The sequence below is a fragment of the Galleria mellonella genome, unplaced genomic scaffold, assembly GCF_026898425.1.
Source record: "Galleria mellonella isolate WM207_F2 unplaced genomic scaffold, CSIRO_AGI_GalMel_v1 utg89, whole genome shotgun sequence".
NCBI classification, from domain to species: Eukaryota; Metazoa; Arthropoda; class Insecta; order Lepidoptera; family Pyralidae; genus Galleria; species Galleria mellonella.
This window is the reverse complement of record NW_026442169.1, coordinates 286,751-310,243: the sequence shown is the minus strand read 5'-3', so window position 1 is coordinate 310,243 and position 23,493 is coordinate 286,751. Positions and strand designations below refer to the sequence as shown.

Here is a 23,493-nt window from a genome sequence, read left to right as displayed (position 1 = left end):
TATAGAGAGATAAATGGTAGTCTTTAGAACTGTCACTGCTAGCAACCCTGTCAGATCGGGGGGAAAGGGATTGTTAGTAATGGAGACTGAGAATCCTATTGCTAGCAATATACCCAACCAAGTCGACCTCCTCGCGGTTCTCCTTGGAAACTATCATGGTTAATTCCTGATGAATTCATCATGATGGACTAACTGGCAATGGGATTCTCAGTCTCCATTACTAACAATCCCTTTCTCCCCATCCCTTACTGGTTAGCGTATACCAATAGCGCAAGCAGTGTTACCATTTCGTTATCATCCCATTAAAAAAAAAATATTTATTTAAACCTAATTGATCTAATTACAAAAAAAAAATAGTAAATTCTATCGCAAAGTGATACAAAACACAGCCTTATCGTTAAGAAATCTCTTCCAAGTAACCCCCGTATGGTAATGCGCGCGCGCTATTGGTATACACTGGCGGGGCACCAGTGAGAGATGACAGATGTGGATGAAAGCGGGTCAGTTAGTCCATCCTGACGAATTCAACACGATGGTTTCCAGGGGGAACCACGTGGAGGTAGATCTAATAGGGAATATAGCAACGGGCTATTTGACTCCATTACTAACAATTCTTTTCCCCCTGAGTAGAGGATATTGAGAAAAAAAAGACAAAAAACTACCATGTCTATAAGCAAAAACTACCATGTTTTTGTACTATAAATGTGCTGATGCATTTTTTTTTAGATTATATTAAATAGTTTTTTTTTTGTGGCATAAAGAAATTGACGTATTTTGTTGGTTCACTTATTCTTTTGCTCCTTTTTGCTTTGTATATATATACATATATTTTTATGATTATATTACCTTCCTAAGGACGCCATGTTTCCATACCAGCTTACAATTCTTTCGCCCACAATGCAGATCACTATATCGCTATGTTTTAAGTGAGAACTGATATCAGACGCTCGAGGTCTCTCTGTCCTGATTCGGCCGATGTCGAGAGATTACCTATAATATAGTTTCGCAATAAAATTAATACAATAGAATTGTGACCACTTCAGTTAGTTAATAACATATTATTATTGTTTGCTGTTGAAATTAACCACTTAAGAGAAATAGATCTTGAAATATTGGTATATATATTTTTTAATGGGTGAAAATGGTATGGTAACTCCGCCTGCGCTAACGGGATACGCTGGCGGAGCACCAGTGAAGGGTGATAGATGAGAATGAAAACAGACCAGTTAGCCCATCATGATGAATTCATCAGGAATAAATCATGATAGTTTCAAGGGGGAACCGCAAGGAGGTCGACCTGGTTGGGTATATTGCTAGCGATGGGATTAGCAGTCTCCATTATTAACAATCCCTTTCCCCCCTATGTACATATATTGGGTTCCTCTCGATAAAAAGGTATCACCTATTTTGATATTGTTCGTTCTTATTGCATATCTAAATGTATTCGTTTCTATTTCTTATCCGTGTGTGTCGTAAGTAAGACGGAACTAAGGAAACTTAATAGTCGAGGGATAAACAGCAGAGTTCCTCTTAAAACATCACCAAAACCTAACTGCAGTTGCTAAACTGTTTACCAAGCGTGACAATTATATATATATACATATATATATAGTAGTTACTAATATATTAGTAACTATATCCTTTTAGATAGAGCGAAAAAACAACGTTTCAAATCGGTTCATATTCGACGGAGTTCTGCGTTAATTAACAAAAAAAAAATACATCCTATTTGAGAACATCTTTTTTTGAAGTCGGTTGAAAATTATACAGACATTATCTAATTATGACATTATTATATGTATATAAATATTCTGGTGTCTAAGGTGTGTGAATTTTTTGTACGAGCGAAGTGAGTGGATTTGAAACATGTTTTTAAACGCACAGTAAAAAATAGTAAAAAAAAGTGTATGACGCAAAGACTTCAAGAGATAGAAAAAATATTTTGCCATTTCGTATGAGTGTGTGCATGTGTTTATTTATAGCGGTAGAGTGGTTTTTGGTAGTGGTAACTTGGTACTTAATAAATATTTGTTAATTGTACCTATAATTAACAAGACTCTAAATATATATAATATTTTTTTTATACAACTTAGAATGGCACCACAATACCACCCATGTATTGTGTAATTCTACATTCGTGTTTCTACTGTGAAGCAGTTGTGTTTGCATGGCTGTGTTTCGGTTTAAAGGGTGGGATATGGCAGTGAATTTACAGGGTACAGAGGAATAACACATGAGCCCTTAGGAATAGCAACGCATGGGGGGTATTATGGGCGAAACAGTGTACTTTGTTATGTCCATAGTACTGCTTATGTCTATAGGCGACGGTTACCACTTTCCATCAATTAGGCCGTCAGCTTGTTTGCCATTCTAAGTTGCATAAAGAAAAAAATGTGTAAGCAACTTTGTTTGTTGATTTATATAAATTCAAATTTTATTCATCCTTATTCAAATAGAATTGTTTATAAAAACTTTTAAATCGTCATTTTTTATGTCTCATCTCTACAGTACATTTGGAAAATTATTATTTGCTGAGAAGAACTTTTAAGAAACTCAAGAGTTACTCTTTTAAATCTCTTTTAACATTGTGTGTTTTTATTTAAATGTACTATGTTTAAAATTACATGGTAATTAAAAAGCGAATGCATGATCGACTAACATCATGCATATTTACCATTCAAGTAATTGTTTAGTGTGTAATAGGCTTTGTTCTATATGTGTTTTCAAACGATTTAAACCTTTATCGCACCACTTAAAGAATAATACAAAGCAGTATATATTTATAATAATATATAAATATATATTACATATATGAAGTACAAAAGGTGATTTTATCGCTAAAGCAATATTTTCCAAACAACCTTTGGGTAGAGGTGAAAGAAAAATACAGTAGCTATTTGGTTTATTATTTTTAATAGGTGAAAATGAAATAGTGACCCCATCTGCGCTATTGGTTTACCCTGGCGCGGCATCAGTAAGTTTTTTTTTTTGATGAGTGAAAATGGTATGGTAACCCCGCCTGCGCTAACGTGAAACGCTGGCGGAGCACCAGTGAAGGGTGATAGATGAGAATGAAAACAGGCCAGTTAGCCCATCATGATGAATTCATCAGGAATTAACCATGATAGTTTCTAGGGAGAACCGCGAGGAGGACGACCTGGTTGGGTATATTGCTAGAAATGGGATTCTCAGTCTCCATTACTAACAATTCCTTTCCCCCCGGGGTTATAGGTTAGGATGAAGCAGTTTAGCTGGGCCTATAGGGACGAATTCAACAATTATTAACTAAGTTTCCAAGAGGAAAGGCGAGGAGGTCGATCTGGTAGGATATACTCTTATTGCCAGCAAGGAGGCAGTTAGACCTCATTACTAACAATCCCTTTCCCTCATATTTGATTTTTTTGTTATCTCTTGGTGCTTTAACGGCTTAGCTTGGCAACTGTGTCATAAAGGGGGATAGGGATTGTTAGCAATGGAGTTTGACAGCCCCATTGCTAGCAATATGCCCTATTAGGTCGACCTCCACGTGGTTCCCCCTGGAAACCATCGTGAACAATTCTTGTTGAATTCGTCACGATGGGCTAACTGACCTGCTTCATCCTCACCTATCATCCTTCATTGGTGCCCCGCCAGTGTATACCGATAGCGCGGGTGGGGTTTCCATTCCATTATCACCCATTAAAAAAAAACTGCGTTACGTAATTTGGTATAATAATAAACGTAAAATGGGGGAGGAGGAAGAAAGGGTTTGTTATTAAAGGGATCTAACTGCCCCATTGCTAGCAATACACCCTATCAAGTCGACTTCCACGCGGTTCCCCCTGGAAACCATAATGGTTAATTCTAGTGGAATTCGTGACGATGGGCTAACTGACCTGCTTTCAGCGTCTCCTATCATCCCTCACTGGTGCCCCGCCAGCGTATACCGATAGCGCAAACAGCTACCATTTCATTATCACCTATTAAAAAAAAACGTGAAACGGTCATGCCTGGACGACAAGGTCGCTAAGTAAAGACTAATGAACTATAATACATATGTATTGTTATATTCATATACATATGTATTGTTAATATAATTACTGTTATGTTTGAACAAAAGGAAGCCAGCCAATGATCTAACTGCGTTAAAAGCGACTTGTGAATTTAAAACGATCCTCTCAAGTAGACCACAAACGAGTTTGAATAAAAACTAGATTATAGAACGAACTGTCTACATCAGGGCTTCTCAAAGTGGGGCACGGGTACTAGGTGGGGTATTAATGTAGTAATGAGATTTAACAACCTCATTGCTAGCAATACAGGTTATATTCCTATCAGGTCGAGCTTCACGCGGTTCGCCTGGAACCATAGTGGTTAATTCTTGTTCAAGTGGTCATTATGGGTCAACTGACCTGCCATCATCTTCATGTTTTTTTTGATGGGTGAAAATGGTATGGTAATCCCGCCTGCGTTAACGGGATACGTTGGCGGAGCATCAGTGAGGGGTGATAGATGAGAATGAAAACAGGCCAGTTAGCCCATCCTGACGAATTCCACTAGAATTAACCACGTTGGTTTCCAGGGGGAACCGCGTGGAGGTCGATCTGATAGGGTGTATTGCTAGCAATAGGTTAGTTAGACTCCATTACTGCTCCATTACATTACAATCCCTTTCCCCCGCGACTGTCATTGGGTCCCATAAACAAAAACCAAACACAAAAAAATCATCTTTCACTTGTGTTCCGCTAGCGTAAACCAATAACGCAGGCGGAGTTACTAATTCATTACATTCAATTAAAAAATGGGGGTACCAGGATCTGTAAGTTTCCTGTGATGGCAGGGTAGGAGGGACATTCCCCACCCTAACTAAGAGAGGAGGCCTGCCCTACACCACCTACAGGGCGGGCCGTCGCGTTGGATACTCGGTAGTCGTACAAACGGGAACCCGGGATCCAACATAAGCGCCTCGAGGTACGTCGTGTGGTTTTTAGTGGGTACGAATCCCACACACCCCAGCTGCCCTCCCTCCGGCAGATGGGACGGTCTTGCTGAAGATTTTCCACACGATAAACAAAAAAAGGATCTGTAAGTTTGAGAACCTCTGGTCTAGATGTAGTATAGTACCGCCATGTCGTCCGGTTCGTTTCCGAGGAGCGTGTGACATACATCTAATGCATTAAACATATAAATAGGTATTTACAATGTAACAGTGATTGTAAGGTCGCCCCGTATTGATAACTAAGTGGCTGAATAAATTGTTCTGAACATATTTTTATCTATTTGTATCCTTGTTTAAGCAATAAATTAGATTTGCCTACAATTTTAAGGCAATTAAACAGATGCCCAAAAGTTTTGTCTTGTCTGTATATATATATATATATATACTGCATACGGAGGAATAACAGCTGAGTCCTCAGGAATGGCAACGCATGGGGGGTATCATGGGCGAAACAGTATACTCTGTTATGTCCAGTAATATATATATATATATATATATATATATATATATATATATATATATATATATATATATATATATATATATTTTTTTTATTGCATTAAAACATACATTAACAACAATAAGTTAATAACAATGTTAGCAAAGGCGAACTTATCTCTAAAAGAGATCTCTTCCAGTCAACCTAATGCAGTGGCATAGCAAGTAGTGAGTGGGCAGTAGTAGTGCAAGACAGAAATTAAAATAAATATATACATAAATTATAAATAATTATATATATATATATATACATAATGTCAAATGTCTGTTAAAAGCAAATAAATATTTTATCTCATCTCATTTCATTTTATTTCATTTCATATTATTATGCATATATTATTTTTTATAACACTAAGGCTAGCGTAGAGGACGACTGGGGAAGCAAATTACTGTATTAACTACAATCTTTTACACTTTCTTAAAACTAAAAACAGTAACCTTTTTTTTTATACAACTTAAAATGGCAAACAAGCTGACGGCCCACCTGATGGAAAATGGCAATCGTCGCCTATAGACACGAGCAGTACCATGGACATAACAGAGTATACTGTTCCGTCCATGATACCCCCCATGCGTTGCCATTCCTGAGGACTCAGGTGTTATTCCTCCGTACGCAGTAAATTCACGCCATATCCCACCCTTCAAACCGAAACCAGTGTTTTTCAATCTTTTTCATGACACGACTGTTCCCTAATATGAAAAAATATTTCGCAACTTCCGAGTCTTCGCTTTTTTTTCATCTATTTTGTAATATTACAAAGATGTATGGACTGAATACTTTAATCCATACAATATTTTTATGCATTTGCATAATTAAGTTTCGGATAAATACAGAATTCAGTTTCTGATAAAAAAATTAACTTGAATGAATTTAGAATTTTAGGAATTAGTTATTTTTGGAATTTTCGTAAATAATATAAACAATATGTTACATATTTGATAATATAATAGTGTGGGGGGAAAGAGATTGTTAGTAATGGGGTCAAATAGTCCTATTACTAGCAATATACCCTGTCAGGTGGACCACCACGTGGTTCCCCCTGGAAACCGTCGTGACTAATTCTAGTTTAATTCGTCAGGATGGGCTAACTGACCTACTTTCATCTTCATCTGTCATCCCTCACTGGTGCCCCGCCGGTGTATATCAATAGCGCAGACGGGGTTACGATACCATTATCACCCATTAAAGAATATATAATAGTGTAGCTATTCATTGGAGAGAGAATTTTAAATTTTTAAATTTCTCGAGTAGTTCTTGAGATTATCCAATACAAACAAACAATCAAATCTTTTCTATTTATAAATATAAATATCTCTTCTAGTATTATAGAGAGGTAAAGTTTGAATGTAAATGTATAACCTCCGGTAATACTGACTGATTTTGAAAATTTTTTATTTTGCTCAATATATAGTATATACTAGCTGACTCGGCAAACGTTGTTTTACCATATACATTATTTCGAGAACTGTGCATGATAATTTCTTGTACTACATTTATTATATTCGATTGCCATCTTGCAACCCTATTGTGGCATATAAAAATCGTGATAAACAAACAGGCGTTGATCGTAAAATGATGAAAATTTGAGGTTGTATATATTTTTCAATGCTAAATCATAATAAAATAAAAATGGAAAATATTTGTCAAAAAAATAAAAAAAAATTTTTGGGGTGGGTCACCCTTATCATTGAGGGGTATGAAAAATAGATGTGGGCCGATTCTCAGACCTATCCAATATGCACACAAAATTTCATAAAAATCGGTAAAGCCGTTTCGGAGGAGTTTGGTAACAAACACCGTGACACGAGAATTTTATATATAAGATATATTTTCAATAATTAAACACAATAAATATACTTAATGACTCAAACTTTTGTTTAAAAAAAAGGTTATTATTTATTTTGAAATTTTTTTATAATAATGCTTTCGAAGTAAGGTTTACGAAAAAAACCGCAGTAATACCCACTACCCTAATTGAAGTCGGCAAAAATTCTATAATATAGCGAGCGCTGCTTGAACGGCTGGAAGTTAAGGACATAACATTTAGTTTTACAAAAAACTCCGCGACTCCATATGTCTAAGTTTAATATCTCAGCCGAAAAGATGATTTTTATGTTAATAAAAGTAAAATAAATTGTACAAGTATTTAATTTTGAAATCTTAATATAATATTAGTACATTACTTTTATATACGGCAAAATACCAGCCTTACTAAAATGTATTGACAAGTTTAAAAGTTGCGCAAACATATATTGCACCCGAGCGAAGCCGGGGCGGGTCGCTAGTTATTATTATAAGTATACATTACTAGTATATCTACATATAATATTGTGAAACAACATTTTGTTTATGGACCTTCGCACAAATATCGGCCGTTAGAATAGTCAAAGCTCTTTAGAGGTCACTGCGTCGTGTTTAGTGCAATCAAATACAAATAGCTTTATTTTGTTTGAAAATCGGTATAAAGTATGGTACATAATATTTAAATATTGTTCACACTCTTCACCAGAATCTGGGGTACAAAATTCATTCAATTGTACTACTTTTTTTATATTATTTTAAGGGCTTTTACCTTCTACAAGTATATCAGCCCTATCGTACCCTGAACTGATTTCTCAAACAAAACTTTATCTTCCTTCCCTAGACGCGGAAAGAGAAGAATTAATGGGCATCAATTATTTACAGAAATGTTCAAAAATTTCTAGTTTAAGTTCAGCTAACATAGATTGAATAAGACCAACATTAAATTTATTTAAGTTAAAGTGGCGCATGAATTCTTCTCTTTGCTTCGAGTTTATACGACACTCTAATAGAATATGATGCACATCATCGATGGTATTACAAGTTTGACAATGGGCTGACAAGGACTTTCCCATCATATGTGCAAATTTTTTTGATGGATAATGACCAGATCGTGGACGAACAGCTAATCTTAATTTAATTTTTTTATTATGTTATGCTACTATTATTTTACTTATATCGTTATATTATATTATATAAATGTCAACATATTTATATATTAATAATAAATTATATATGTAAATTATAAATTACAATCAATTAGTTAAGTCATATATTTAAGATTTAAAATTATTAAAGTATTCATTAACCGAGTAAAACATTTCTCTATCAGCCACCTTTTTAGTTTCTTTTTAAATATTTTATTTATTTATTTATTTATTTAACACTTTATTGCACCAACATAATATGATTTGTTAAAACAATGTATTATTTTACACATACAAATATTTTACAATGTTACAAACAATAAAAATCTCTTTCTTTTTAAGTCGCTTCAAAATTACCAACATGGGAATACACGATATCGATTGTCAAAATAATAATCAAAATCGGTACAGAATTTTTTATACACTTACTAGCATTTTTTACATACTTTCCCCCCACGACTAGTTAGTTAAGGATGCATTTATACATATAAACCTTCCGTAATAGAATATCTGTATAGTAAAACCCGTAATAAAATCCGTTACGTGGTTTAGAAGAAGTGAACGGAGAAACAGACAGACGCGGACAGCGGCTTCTTTATACTATGTATGTGAAAATTTTGTATTACAAATAATATATATTGTTTATATATCTATGTATGTATTTACGTCATGTTTGCTCGAGCATAGAATAGGCTACCCCTTCCTTTGCCGTGGCTGTCGTAAGAGGCGACTAAGGGACGGCGAGGGTTGAGCAGCAGCGTCCATCTTAAAACATCTTTAAAGCCTAACTGCGGTTGCCAATCCGCCTACTAAGCGTGGCAACTATGACAAGGCTAACTAAGGCTAATATGATGGCAATGATGCTTTATATGTTCCATTTGTATGCTAGATAAACTGTCATATCTGTCTGTTTACTGTATGGATAATCTGGTGGTATTGTTTTATTGTTACCCTATTCCCTTTGGCCGCAACAGAATATCAGTGCTTTGCTGTTTTGAGGGCGAAGCAATAAACCGAGTTGTGACCATTTTGTGTTGCTATGGCACACTCACAAACGAAAATTGTATTTAGCTTTGTGTATTTTTTTTTATTTATGTTATCTCGCTTTTTTTCGTATATGTATGTTGTAATTTGTGTGCTGTAAGTAAGTAATGCAAATAAATTATCTATCTATCTATCTATCTATCTATATTGCTATATTTTTTTTCTTTATTCGAAAATGCACCGCCTACATATTTCTCGGTTTGCCCAATGGTTGACTGGTAGAGAACACCGTCCGGTGTTAAGTCCGCCAAATGTACATAGAATTTTACTGTGCATTAATGTTTAAATAAATAAATAAAATAAACGATGTGAAGATTTTATATTATTAATAATATATAGGAGGAAAAAAGATTGTTAGCAATGGAGTTTGACAGCCCCATTGCCAGCAATATGCCCTATTAGGTCGCCCTCCACGTACTTCCCCCTGGAAACCGTCGTGAACAGTTCTTGTTAAATTCGTCACGATGGGCCAACTGACCTGCTTCATCCTCACCTATCATGCTTCACTGGTGCCCCGCCAGTGTATACCGATAGCGCGGGTGGGAATACCATACCATTATCACCCATTAAAAAAAAACTAATAATATATAATATCTATGTATTTATAAATAATAACAAATAATTCTAAGTTTCAAATTTCGATTTTAAACGCTTGCACGTGTCATGGCGTCTGACGTGATGTCGCCTCTCTTTAAGTACGTTACACAGCCGTACGTTTATTTTTTTTTTTGTTATTGACAGATTAAAAATAATATAATTACACACGCCTTAGTTATTTGTCATGTTCCGGAAAGGATTTATGGAAAATAATTCTGGAAGTTTCTAAATTTAAAATTTTAAGAAAAAAAAAAGGAAAGAACGAATGACGGAAGATTGTATGGTATGAAATTATTTGTAGATATATTTTTTTACAACACAGAGTCAAACGAGCATGCGGCTCACCTGATGGTAAGTGACTACCGCCGCCCATGATCACCCACAACACCAACGGCATTGCAGGTGTGCTGCCGGCCTTTTAAAAAGGAATATGCTCTTTTCTTGAAGGTTATGTTGTCGTATCGGTTCGGAAATACTGCTGCTGGAAGTTGATTCCAAAGAGTGGTGGTGCGATACTGTGATGTCTATGGTGTTTGTTTAGTATGAAGTAGATAAACCTGATGCAAACCATTGCCAGATGCGAACTCAGAAATAGTTTGTTGTAAAAAAGTGGTTTTTTTTTTATACAACTTAGAATGGCAAACAAGCTGACACCTGATGAAAAGTGGTAACCGTCGCCTATAGACATGAGCAGTACCATGGACATAACAGAGTATACTGTCTATATACTTTGGCTTTCTTTACTTACCTCGTCAGTGAGCTGGCTTGATTATATAGTGCTAAATATACTGCGTACATTATAGCATGGTGCAGATGACAGCTTACTAAATATAGGATATATTACTAAATACTAATAAATAAATATGAAAAGGAGTTTGTTTGTTATTCTTTAGAGCCTTTAGGATTAACCAATTGTTAAGAAATTTAGTGTATGGTACACTTTTTATCTCAGTTTATGAAAATATATATACATAATGGCGAAGAAACCTATCCTGAAAATAGACCTCCCCATAGACTACCATAAGGAACGACCCCGAGCAGATGGTGGAGGGATGGGCTGCAGCGTCCCTTTTAAAATATCACTAAAGCCTTACTGCGACTGTCAACCCTCCTACCAAGCGTGACAATTATTGGTAAAATTCCCAAAAGGTAAACACCAACAGTAAAACTCCATAGACTGCCATAAGGAACGACCTCGAGCAGATGGTAGAGGGATGGGCTGCAGCGTTCCTCTTAAAATATTACTAAAGCCTAAATGTTGTTGTCAACCCGCCTACCAAGCGTGGCAAATACTGGTAAAATCCCCAAATGGTAAATACCAATAATAAAATTTATTAGTAAAATAATATTAAGGTGTAACTTATGAAAGATCTATCCCGTTAGCGCAGGCGGGGTTACCATACCATTTTCACCCATCAAAAAAAAAAAAAAAAAACTTATGAAAGATCAATAAATTCCACGAAACATATGATTGAAACAACTATACTGTTTCCTCCTGTTATTGTACGCACATTGTCCGCTGCTAATTAACGCTCTTTTCCACTCAGGGTTTGCTGGAAGAGAACTCTTACAGAGTTAAGCTCGCCTGTTGTACATCTTTATTTACATACATACGTACATATCTGTCACGCCTATCTCCCATTAGGGTAGGCAGAAACAATGGAACGCCAAATGATTCGATTCAAATAAACCTCTTTCGCTTCTTCCACATTCATCAATCTTTTCATACACGCTCGCCGGTTACAGGTACTTTTAATTTGGCCCTTCTTCAGCACGTCGCCTATTTGGTCGACATACGTCCGTCTAGGGCGGCCCCTACCGACATCTCTATTCATTCTTGCTCGATAAATCTCTTTCGTAATTCTTCTTTCATCCATCCTCTCCAAATGACCAAACCAACGCAACATTCCTTTTTCGTTTTCTTTATTTAATATACATATATTATATGTTTGTAAATTTTTGTGTACAATAAAGAAATAAAAATTGAAAGAATATCAAATAAGAGTATTCGATTTTCTTATACCTCTGAAAACTTGTTCGATACAATATAAATCATCAAAACATTATGCTGTCACGCGAAACTTACTACAACGTAAATATTATAGGATGTTATTGGAAAAATGTTATTACTCCGTTAATGAATTTGCTTCTAGTGATTAACGTAAATAATAGTATGAAAAATAAATTTGACATAACTATTTTGTATGAACTTGACATTGTTAATTGTGAAATATGTTTATTATTATTATTATTACATTACTTTTAATACTCAATTTAATTTAATGCTTTTTTGTAGAATCATACATAGTTATAGATATAATGTACATTGTTTTTTGAACAAATGACTAATTGAAATTGTGTATTGGGGTTTGAAGCGCCGTTTTTTTAAACCCATGTCTAAAATTATAATTCCAATTTGATGTCACAGTGAAAATTTTATTATAAAGGCCGATATGAATTAATTTTGTAAATAGAGTAAAGTCAAAATTTATTATAATTTTTGTTAATGATAGTTCATTAAATAGTTATTTTGTGAAATTAAAAAATTGAAATATTTACTGAAAGAGATATGTTTAGACATTTACCATCTTAGTTTTGGGCCTATTGTTGTCAACTTTAATATTAGATTTTTAATAGATTCTCAAAGTGTTGGCTGTTCTGAATAGAAAGTACTGGTTTCTTTTGTTGAAGATAAAAGATTAATAAATAAATTCAAATAATATTGCAAGCGTATTAATTTTAATTGTATTATCATAATATTTTTTTTATTTAATAAATATATTGATACAAATAACTCTATTATATAATTATTTAATAATAAAATAAATAAAGTTTTAATAACGAACAAAAAACATGTAGGTAGATAGCAAAACTAAATAGTCCGAAAAATATAATAAAAAAAAAAAAACTTTTACTGACCTCAAAATAACTGTTTGAAAATCGAACACATAAATTAATAATTCACAGCACAACACCTATCCACCTAGTCACTGTATAGTGTCGCGTCGCAAGCGCACAAATTTCACGTCAACTGCAGAACGCGAGGCGACCGGCGCACGCGCATACGTCTCTTGCACTGATCGATACGATAGATAGTTATAGAAGTGAACGTTACTGGTTACATTTTTTTTTTTTTGTTTCTTTTTAATTTTCTTTAGCAATACTATTAAGTAATATTTATTTACATGACTTTACCAATTAATTGGCGACCTTCGTGATCTAGCGGTCTACACACACAGCTGTCGCGGGTTTGGTACCCGCATAATACAAACAATTGAATTCAAATGTTGTATATAAATTTCCATTTGTTTTTCTGTGTAAAGGCATTTTTTATTTATTTATGATTGATAATCAAAGTGGAGATCTGGCGCTCTGTAAGGCCATTGTGAGGAATCCATCGAACATTGAGCCAAAGATTTTTTTGTATTTTAATTGTATTTTTACAACAGCCGTTAACTGGAGGGAAAGGGATTGTTAGTAATGGAGACTAAGAATCCCATTGCTAGCAATATACCCGACCAGGTCGACCTCCTTGCGGTTCTACTTGGAAACTATTATGGTTAATTCCTGATGAATTCATCATGATGGGCTAACTGGCCTGTTTTCATTCTCATCTATCACCCTTCACTGGTGCTCCGCCAGCGCATCCCGTTAACGCAGGCGGGGTTACCATACCATTTTCACCCATCAAAAAAACAGCCGTTAACTGCCCACTGCTGAGTATAAGCCATCCCCTTAAGGTGGGTTTTGCCAGTAGTTGCCATGCTTGGCAGGCGGGTTGGCAATCATTAGTTAAGCTTTTAGTGATATTTTAAGAGGGGTGCTGCAGATGATTACTCGACCATAAAGTTTTCTTAGTTGCCTCTTACACCACCCACGGGAATGGAAGTGGTGGCTCATTCTATACCGGGACCACACGGTGAAAAATATATTGTATCACTTACTAATTATTATATTAATATGAACAAAATTATTTGCGCCGTAAAAAAAAAAGGAAATTAACCGTGACAACTAATAATGTTTCGAAGGCATTTGATGAAAGACTTTTAATTTTTGAACTTGCAACTCTGTTTCTGCACAGTGAATTTTATTCTGTAGAGAAAATTGTCCTTTCAACTACCCTGATCCTGTAATTCTATCCTTAAATTTTCTGCTTCTACACTCTTATTTTTTTTTTCGTGTGAATTTTCCTACTTTTTAATTAAACTTGAAAATGGCTAATGGCAACCCAAAAAGCCAAACTTCATTCCATTAAAAATTTATTAAAATCTGTTCATTAGTCTAGTTTTTAATTTAAAATAACTGAATTTCTCACAATTGAAGTCGGTTTTTGCGTTAGACACAATTTTTGGTTATTACACTTCTTTTTTTTTATACCACTTAGATGACAAACAAGCATATGGCCCACCTGATGGTAAGCAGTTACCGTACCCTATGAACGCCTACAATACCAAGGGAACCTTTGCCGACCTTGGAGAAACCTCTTTACCTCCTTTTTGAAGAACCCCATACTGTAATCTCAGTCTACAAATGGGTTTTCATGGGAGAAAACATCTTTGAAACCGTGTTGTACACGACCATATAGGTTGTAGGGTATGAGGGTGAACTCCCTGTCGATGGCGAACCGTGCGATGATAGAAAGTGACCGTGGGCATCACAGGATATTGAACAATTCCTCTTCACACTCTTTATTTGAGGGGGAGGGGAAGGGATTGTTAGTAATGCGGACTACTAGTTCCATTGCTAGAAACATACCCTGGAAGATCGACCTGGAAACCAACGTGCTGAATTCATTACGATGGGCTAACTGACCTGCCATTCCATTCTCACCTATTATCCTTCACTGGTGCCGTGTGGTCCCGGCGTAGAATAGGCCACCCGTTTATTTCCCGTGTGTGTTGTAAGAGGTTATTAAGGAACGGCGAGGGATGAGCAGCAGCGTCCCTCTTGAATTATCTCCAAAATCTGACTGCGGCTGCCAATCCGCTTGTCAAGTGTGGCAAATACTGGCAAAACGCTCCCAAAGGGGAGGCTTATGTTCAGCAGTGGACAGTTAAAGGCTGATATGATGATCCCTCACTGGTGTTCCGCCAGCGTACATCATTGGCGCAGGCGGAGATACCATTTTACTATCATACATATAGCGCTACTCATGGACATAAGACAAATGTCTAACAAATTTATTTTTAAGAGAGAAGTCTATGAATATCTTTGGAAAAAACTGTGAAAGCAGTTCATCATCTTCATCATCATCACATTTGATCTCTATCGTTGTTTGTGTTATCGTATATAATCTATAAGTATGTAGGTATATTTATATATGTACTAACTGACTCGGCAAACGTTGTTTTACCATATTCATTATTTCTAGAACTATACATGAAAATTTATCATTCTACAATTGTTATATTCGATTGCCATCTTGCAACCCAATAGCGGCATATAAAAATCGCGATTAAAAAATAGGGGTTGGTCGTAAAACGATGAAAATTTGAAGTTATATGTATTTTTTTTATGTTAAATGATATTTAAATAAAAATAAAAAATAATGTCAAAAAAGTAAAAAAAAAATTTTAGGGGTGGGTCACCCTTATCATTAAGGGGTATAAAAAATAGATGTTAAACGATTCTCAGACCTACCGAATATGCACACAAAATTTCATGAAAATCGGTAAAGCCGTTTCGGAGGAGTTTGGTAACAAACACCGTGACACGAGAATTTTATATATGAGATATTTATATTTGTATGTATTTTTATGACAAATTTGTATATTTACGTAATATTTGTTTAATGTATTCATGTATGTATATTTATATAAACATAATGTGCAGTAGTTCTCTATTGTATGTGTTGTGATTTTTTTCACCGCATAATAAAATTTCTGTTTTGCCAAAGGTAGTCAAGCGAGAGAACGCTATATAGTATTAAGTCCGCCTTTTGTACCAGACATTTTTTTGTAATATGGTCAATAAAGAATAAATAAATAAATAAAATAAATACATTAAGAAAAAAGTCTGTAGGTGTCTAAGACAGCCCGCGCAGATCGTGACGGTCGAACGGCAGCCTTCACCTCAATGTAGAAGCATTACTGTCCCACTACAGATGTAGCTATGTAAATAATTATTAAGTTGATAACAAAATCCGGTATAAGTATAGCATTATATCTCATGGCTTTTTCCGCCTAAATCCTTATTAATATTATAAATGTTAAAGTCTGTTTGTTTGTTACCACTTGGTGTATTAGCGGGTTAACCAATTAATATGAGGTGAAGGGCGGGGGGGGGGGGGAAGAGACTGTTAGTATTGCTATACAAATAATCAAAACATATGGTTTCATGTGTGCACAGTACTACAAGGTAGACATTATAGGATATTATTGGTAAAATGTTGTTATTCCGTTAATGAATTTTCTTCTAGTGATTAACGTAAATACTGGGGGGAGGGATTGTTAGTAATACAGACTATCAGTCTCATTGCTGGCAATATAACCTATCAGGTCGACCTGCCTTTTCATTTTTACCTATCATCGCTCATTGGTACCCCGCTAACGTATACCGTTAGCGAAAGCGGGGATACCATTTCATTGTCATCTGTTAAAAAAAAAATATGAAATTAGATATACACGTAATATTGTACGTGTGTAGGGAATGGGGAAGGACATAGGATACTTTTCATTCCTGTTAATTAATGTATCCTGGTTATGCGAAAGAAGTCGTGAGTAAAAGTTAGTCATTATATAAAACACTAATCTTGGCTTTTAATCGATTTCAGAAAAGACGGAGAATCTCAATTATGTGTTTTTTTTTTAAACGGTTTTTAAACGGTTTTTTAAACGGTTTTATTTAGCTCGAGCTGTACGGTATTTATTTATTTGGGTCAAAATTAAAAATTGGAATTTAAGCACCTTCCCGTTGTCAGATTGATCTGAAATTTGGTACACACATTTAATTTAGATGACAATACAATATAATAAAATCAATAACATTATAAATCTAAGATGGCCGCCGATACAAAATGGCGGATTACATATTTTTCCTTAACCCCCGCAATATGGGTATCAAATGAAAGGGCTACACTAGTAAAACACGATGATTATGTCAAAATTTAAAATTCAAGATGGACGCCGTTCCAATATGGCGGACTAGGTACATATTTTTCCACAACCACCACAATATGGGTATCAAATAATAGGACTACACTGAGACACCCAGACACTAGACACTCGGACACTAGACCCTCAGACACTAGACACTCAGACACCCAGACCCTAGACACACAGACACTAGACACTCGGATACAAGACACTCAGACACTAGACACTCGGACACTAGACACTCAGACACTAGACACTCGACACTCGACACTCGACACTCAGACACTAAACACCAGACACTAGACACTCAGACACTCGACACTCAGACACTAGACACTAGACACTCGACACTAGACACTCGACACTCGACACTCGACACTCGACACTCGACACTCGACACTCAGACACTAAACACTAGACACTAGACACTAGACACTCAGACACTCGACACTCAGACACTAGACACTCGACACTCGACACTCGACACTCGACACTCAAATACTAAACACTAGACACTAGACACTCAGACATCCAGACACTAGACACTCAGACACTGGACACTCGGATACAAGACACTCAGACACTAGACTCTCAGACACTTGACACTCAGACCCCCAGACGTTAGACACTCAGACACTAGACACTCGACACTCGACACTCAGACACTCGACACTCGACGTCACTCGACACTCGACACTCGACACTCGACACTCGACACCCGACACTCGATACTTGACACTCGACACTCAGACACTAAACACTAGACACTAGACACTCAGACACTCGACACTCAGACACTAGACACTCGACACTCGACACTCGACACTCAAATACTAAACACTAGACACTAGACACTCCGACACTCGGATATAAGACACTCAGACACTAGACTCTCAGACACTTGACACTCAGACACCCAGACACTAGACACTCAGACACTAGACACTCAGACACTAGACACTCAGACACTAGACACTCGAAACTCGACACTCGACACTCGACACTCGACACTAGACACTCAGACGCTAGACACTCGACACTTGACACTCGACACTCAAATACTAAACACTAGACACTAGACACTCCGACACTCGGATATAAGACACTCAGACACTAGACTCTCAGACACTTGACACTCAGACACCCAGACACTAGACACTCAGACACTAGACACTCAGACACTAGACACTCAGACACTAGACACTCAGACACTAGACACTCAGACACTAGACACTCAGACACTCAGACACTCAGACACTAGACACTCAGACACTAGACACTCAGACACTAGACACACAGACACTAGACACTAGACACTCGACACTCGACAGTCAACACTCGTCACTCGACACTCAGACACTAAACACTAGACACTAGACACTAGACACTCAGACACTCGACACTCAGACACTCAGACACTAGACACTCGACACTCGACACTCGATACTCGACACTCAGATACTAAACACTAGACACTAGACACTCAGACACTGGACACTCGGATACAAGATACTCAGACACTAGACTCTCAGACACTTGACACTCTGGGCCCCTCTGAAATCATACCTATAGCAGAGCATATCTTATACTTTGGTAGATCATGAGCTCGGCGTTCGCTGGTGAAGCCATAACGGCTGGTTATTGATGGTCAAAACCTCCAGTTACGATTATAGTAAGTCGATTCAGCGGACTCTGGACTCCGGAGCTATGAGGTTTCGGATGCGACCGGGATAAACCGCTAGGATGATGATGATGACGATTATAATAAGTCGATGCAATCCACACTTAGTATAGTAGAAAGTAATACAGAAATAGTTAATGGGCCCCACGTTTTTATTTTAGTCTAATATGCCTAAAAGCTATTCTGCCTAGTACTAAAATATTTCTGAACTAGAAGGTCAAAATACCTACTTGTTATAGTGCGGGCTGCTTAGTTTACCTACCAAGCAAACCCTGGTGTTAGTGTTCTCTCATGAACTGCCTTTCGGCCGCTGACATGGTTCATGTTATGACAACCACTACCATCAGAGATATTAATGAGCGAGATCACCTACGTAGGTTGATAGGTAAGTAACTATTTATTTATTTTGTAGTTTTCAGTGCACATAAAATAAAACCGTTTAACTTAAAAGTTTTTTTACCGATTTTTATTTCATTTTTTATGTTTGCTACCTCATGACTACGTCATTTATATACTGAGTTAGAAAATTATTTTCTTACTGGAAAGAATATACTATGAGATTAGTTCAATAAAAATTTAAGCGGTTCAGGTAGTTCAAGCTTTTTAAATAAAAATATCTACAATAGAGTATGCTGGTAGAGAATGCCATATTTGTTTTGATACAACATAGAATGGTAAACAAGCTGACGGTCCACCTGATGGAAAATGGTAACCGTCGCCTATAGACATGAGCAGTACCATGGACATAACAGAGTATATTGTCTCGCCCATGCGTTGCCATTCCTGAGGACTCAGGTGTTATTCCTCTGTACCCTGTAAATTCACGCCATATCCCACCTTTCAAACCGAAACACAGCCGTGCAAACACAACTGCTTTACGATATGGTATTAAGCTCACCACTTGTACAAAGTATTATTGTACAATAAAGGATAAATAATAATAATAATAGAGTAACAAAATCAAAGTTGGTGTTTTTCTGTCGAACACAATGTTATTTCTCTTACTATTCCCCGTACGAGAAACTAAAATAAGCCTAGATTCTATAAACTATTAATTTGCATAAATTAATATTTGCTCTTAAGAAACGAACAGGCGTTATGACACTTTTGAACGAATGAAAGTGGAATTAGTTGACGCAGGATTATTGCTATTTAAGGTTATTTTTTAGAGTGGTTTGCCACTTTAAAAAGGTTTATATTTACTTTTAGATATGTCTTTATGAATTTCGCATTTTGGGGTGGTCACACTCCACCTCCCCTTCTCTTAATTATTATTCGCAAGTAGTGTCTTTTTTAATGGGTGCTAATGGAATGGTAACCCCACCCGCGCTATCGGTATACACCGGCGGGGCACCAGTGAAGGATGATAGGTGAGGATAAAGCAGGTCAGTTAGCCCATCGTGACGAATTTAACAAACATTGTTCACGATGGTTTCCAGAGGGCACCACGTGGAGGTCGACCTAATAGGGCATATTGTTAGCAATAGGGCTGTCAAACTCCATTAACAATTTCCCCTCCAGTGAGGGATGTTAGGTGACGATGATACAGGTACGTCAGCACATCGTGACGAATGGCACTAGAATTAACCACGCTAATTTCCAGAGGTACCGCGTGGAGGTCGACCTGATAGGATGTATAGCTAGTAATGGGGGAGTTAGACCTTATTACTAACAATCCCTTTTCCCCATCCGCAGGCAGTAACGGATGTTAGGTTAGGACAATTTCAGGTAAACCCACTGTGCAAATTTATTAAGATTTAAAAACGGTAAGACAGTGGCTGATGCGATATTATTGATGGACTTAGGTAGGAGTCTGATCGATTGTTCATCTTTGTTGATTAAAATTTCTCAAAAAGTTCTCAATATTAACTCTTGTCACTTTACGACTTTTTAAATTTCTACTGCCTCACAGGAATCTCCAATTATTTCTCTAAAATAGCGATCTTAATAATCTTAACACTAGATACAAATTCGAACTTGTTGTTTCAAAGTATCGTTTAGAAAAGTTAATAGGTCTTTTATGGGAATGGGCATTCAATGTTACAATAAGATATTTTGGATCTGCCTTTTAATAAGTTTAGAACTGTTATTAAAAACATTTATTGAACAAAGCCTATTAAACATTAAACAATTATTTGAATGACAAAAGTGCATGGTTTTAGTCGATCATGCATGGGCTTTTAACAACCATATAACTTTAGATATAGACATTTAAAAGAGTAACTGTTGAGTTTCTTGCAGGCTCTTCTCAATAGATAACAACTTACCGAACTCTGCATTCATAAAAATTACATACATATTTGTCACGTCTCTCATTAGGGTAGACAGAAACAATGGAACGCCAAATGTTTCGACTCAAACAAACCTCTTTTTTTTTTGTTGGATGAAAATGGTATGGTAATCCCGCTTGCTCTAACGGGATACGCTGGCGGAGCACCAGTGAAGGGTGATAGACGAGAATGAAAACAGGCCAGTTAGCCCATCATGATGAATTCATCAGGAATTAACCATGATAGTTTCCAGGGGGAACCGCGAGGAGGTCGACCTGGTTGGGTATATTGCTAGCAATAGGATTCTCAGTCTCCATTACTAACAATCCATTTCCCCAACAAACCTCTTTTGCTTCTTCAATATAAAAAAAAAATTTAAAGTGCTTGTAAACAAGTCTATTTGAAAAAAAGATGATTTAAATGTGAATTTGAAATGTGATCTGATTTCCAAAATTCTTTTTTAATCTCAATAAACAAAGGTAAATTAATAGTTTAACCAATAAAACTTTAACATTTTAATTGGTCAAGAAATTTTAATATATCCCTATGTATAGGTACTTGAGATTTTATCATAAATAATTGGCGATACGAACAGTGATGTTATCACTAATGTGTCATGTCACAATTATGTGTGAATACCAGAGAATTAACAACATGAACAAAAAAAAAAAAAATTTAAATCGATAATTAAAATGTAATCTAATCGCATTGCGTCAAGGAAACTAAGGTACATATCTATCGGATAACACTAATACAGCGCTGGTGATTTTGTTGCCTCTAATATAACGATTGTTTAATTTAATTTAGTTTTAGGAAAAAATTGATTACAGTTTGTATGGGGGTAACGTCCACTTAGTATATGCATGTGTGTCTGTATTGTATATGTATGTGTATATATGCATATCTGTGTATTTCTTATATATAAAATTCTCGTGTCGCGGTGTTTGTTACCAAACTCCTCCGAAACGGCCTTACCGATTTTTATGAAATTTTGTGTGCATATTGGATAGGTCTGAGAATCGGCCAACATCTATTTTTCATACTGCATAATGATAAGGGTGACCCACCCCAAAATTTTTTTTTTATTTTTCGACAATTGTTTTTTTTATTTTTATTTTACTATGATTTAGCATTGAAAAATACATACAGCTTAAAATTTTTACCCTTTTACGATCAACTCCCTGTTGTTTAATCGCGATTTTTATATTCCGCAATAGGGCTGCAAGGTGACAATCGAATATAATAATTGTAGTACGATATATTTTCATGTATAGTTCTAGAAATAATGTATATGGTAAAACAACGTTTACCGAGTCAGCTAGTGTATGTATAAAGATATAAGTTTAGTATGTAGAATTAGGATATAAGTTTATAATTGTTCAAAAAGCTGCATGTACAAGAGCGTAAAGCTGCAGACAAACTGCAATGCAGTTTTGCGGCACCAAGTATATATACTGTCTATGTATATGTTTACTTGAAATAAATAATAATAACAATAAATACTTCCTTCAATATTATTGTAATTTGCTAATACAAACTATTGCATATCGTTTCTAATTCTAACCTAATTCCTAACTGTTGCTTCATGAGTGCAGTACAACATTGTTATTGGCAGTACATTGGATTGATATTAGATTCAAGAGTTATCCAACTGTTTATTTATTTATTTATTATTATTTTAATTTAGACTTTAATTGAACAGAAAACGTTGTTATTTTGTATTCTATTTATTTCTTTTTTTTTTTACAACACAGGGGGCAAACGAGCATGCGAGCCGCATGCTGAGGTAACAAACATAAAAAAAATACATGCGAATTGGTAACCTCCTTTTTTGAAGTCGGTTAAAAAGAACACCTTAAATTATAACGGCTTTTATTTCGAGCCTTGCTCATTTGTCCACATGATTGTTCATTTATTTCAATTAAGAAGAATGACAATTTAAATTTGTATTAATATTGCCACGTTTGTCAATTTTAAACCGATTTCGACAACTTTCTTTTTATCATCAAAGAAGTATTGAAAGAAAGAAAGAAATAATTAAATCAAAGAAGCATGTGACTCACACAGTAGCACACAAAACAAGAACAAAAGAAACGAACCGGCACACAAAACGGCAGCACACCTGCAATGCCTTTAGTGTTGTGGGTGATCATGGGCGGCGGTAGTCACTTACCATCAGGTGAGCCGCATGCTCGTTTGCCCCCTGCGTTGTAAAAAAAAACATAATACATGCCCTTTGGAAATATTAAAAATGTTAAAATATTGTTCCTTTGGACTTTTATAATAGGATGTATAACTAACGAAATGTTAAACTCCATTTATTGGTCCTATTTAGGTATAAACAAAAACACGAAATTGAGTCCGAAATTTCGGAATTTCATT

The 23,493-nt window shown here is 35.8% G+C and overlaps 2 protein-coding genes across 2 annotated transcripts in view; one reads left to right on the top strand and one right to left on the bottom strand.

The window, feature by feature from the left end:
• LOC113519946 (high affinity cationic amino acid transporter 1) overlaps nucleotides 1-13,160 on the bottom strand; it is a 63,067-nt gene extending 49,907 nt beyond the window's left edge. The window contains exon 1 of the mRNA XM_026905200.3: nucleotides 12,986-13,160. The gene's annotated coding sequence lies outside the window, so the exon portion shown is untranslated. The remainder of the gene's footprint in view (nucleotides 1-12,985) is intronic.
• The window catches only part of LOC113519922 (unconventional myosin ID), a 295,622-nt gene that overhangs the window by 191,605 nt on the left and 80,524 nt on the right, over nucleotides 1-23,493 (top strand). The gene's annotated exons all lie outside the window — the stretch shown is intronic.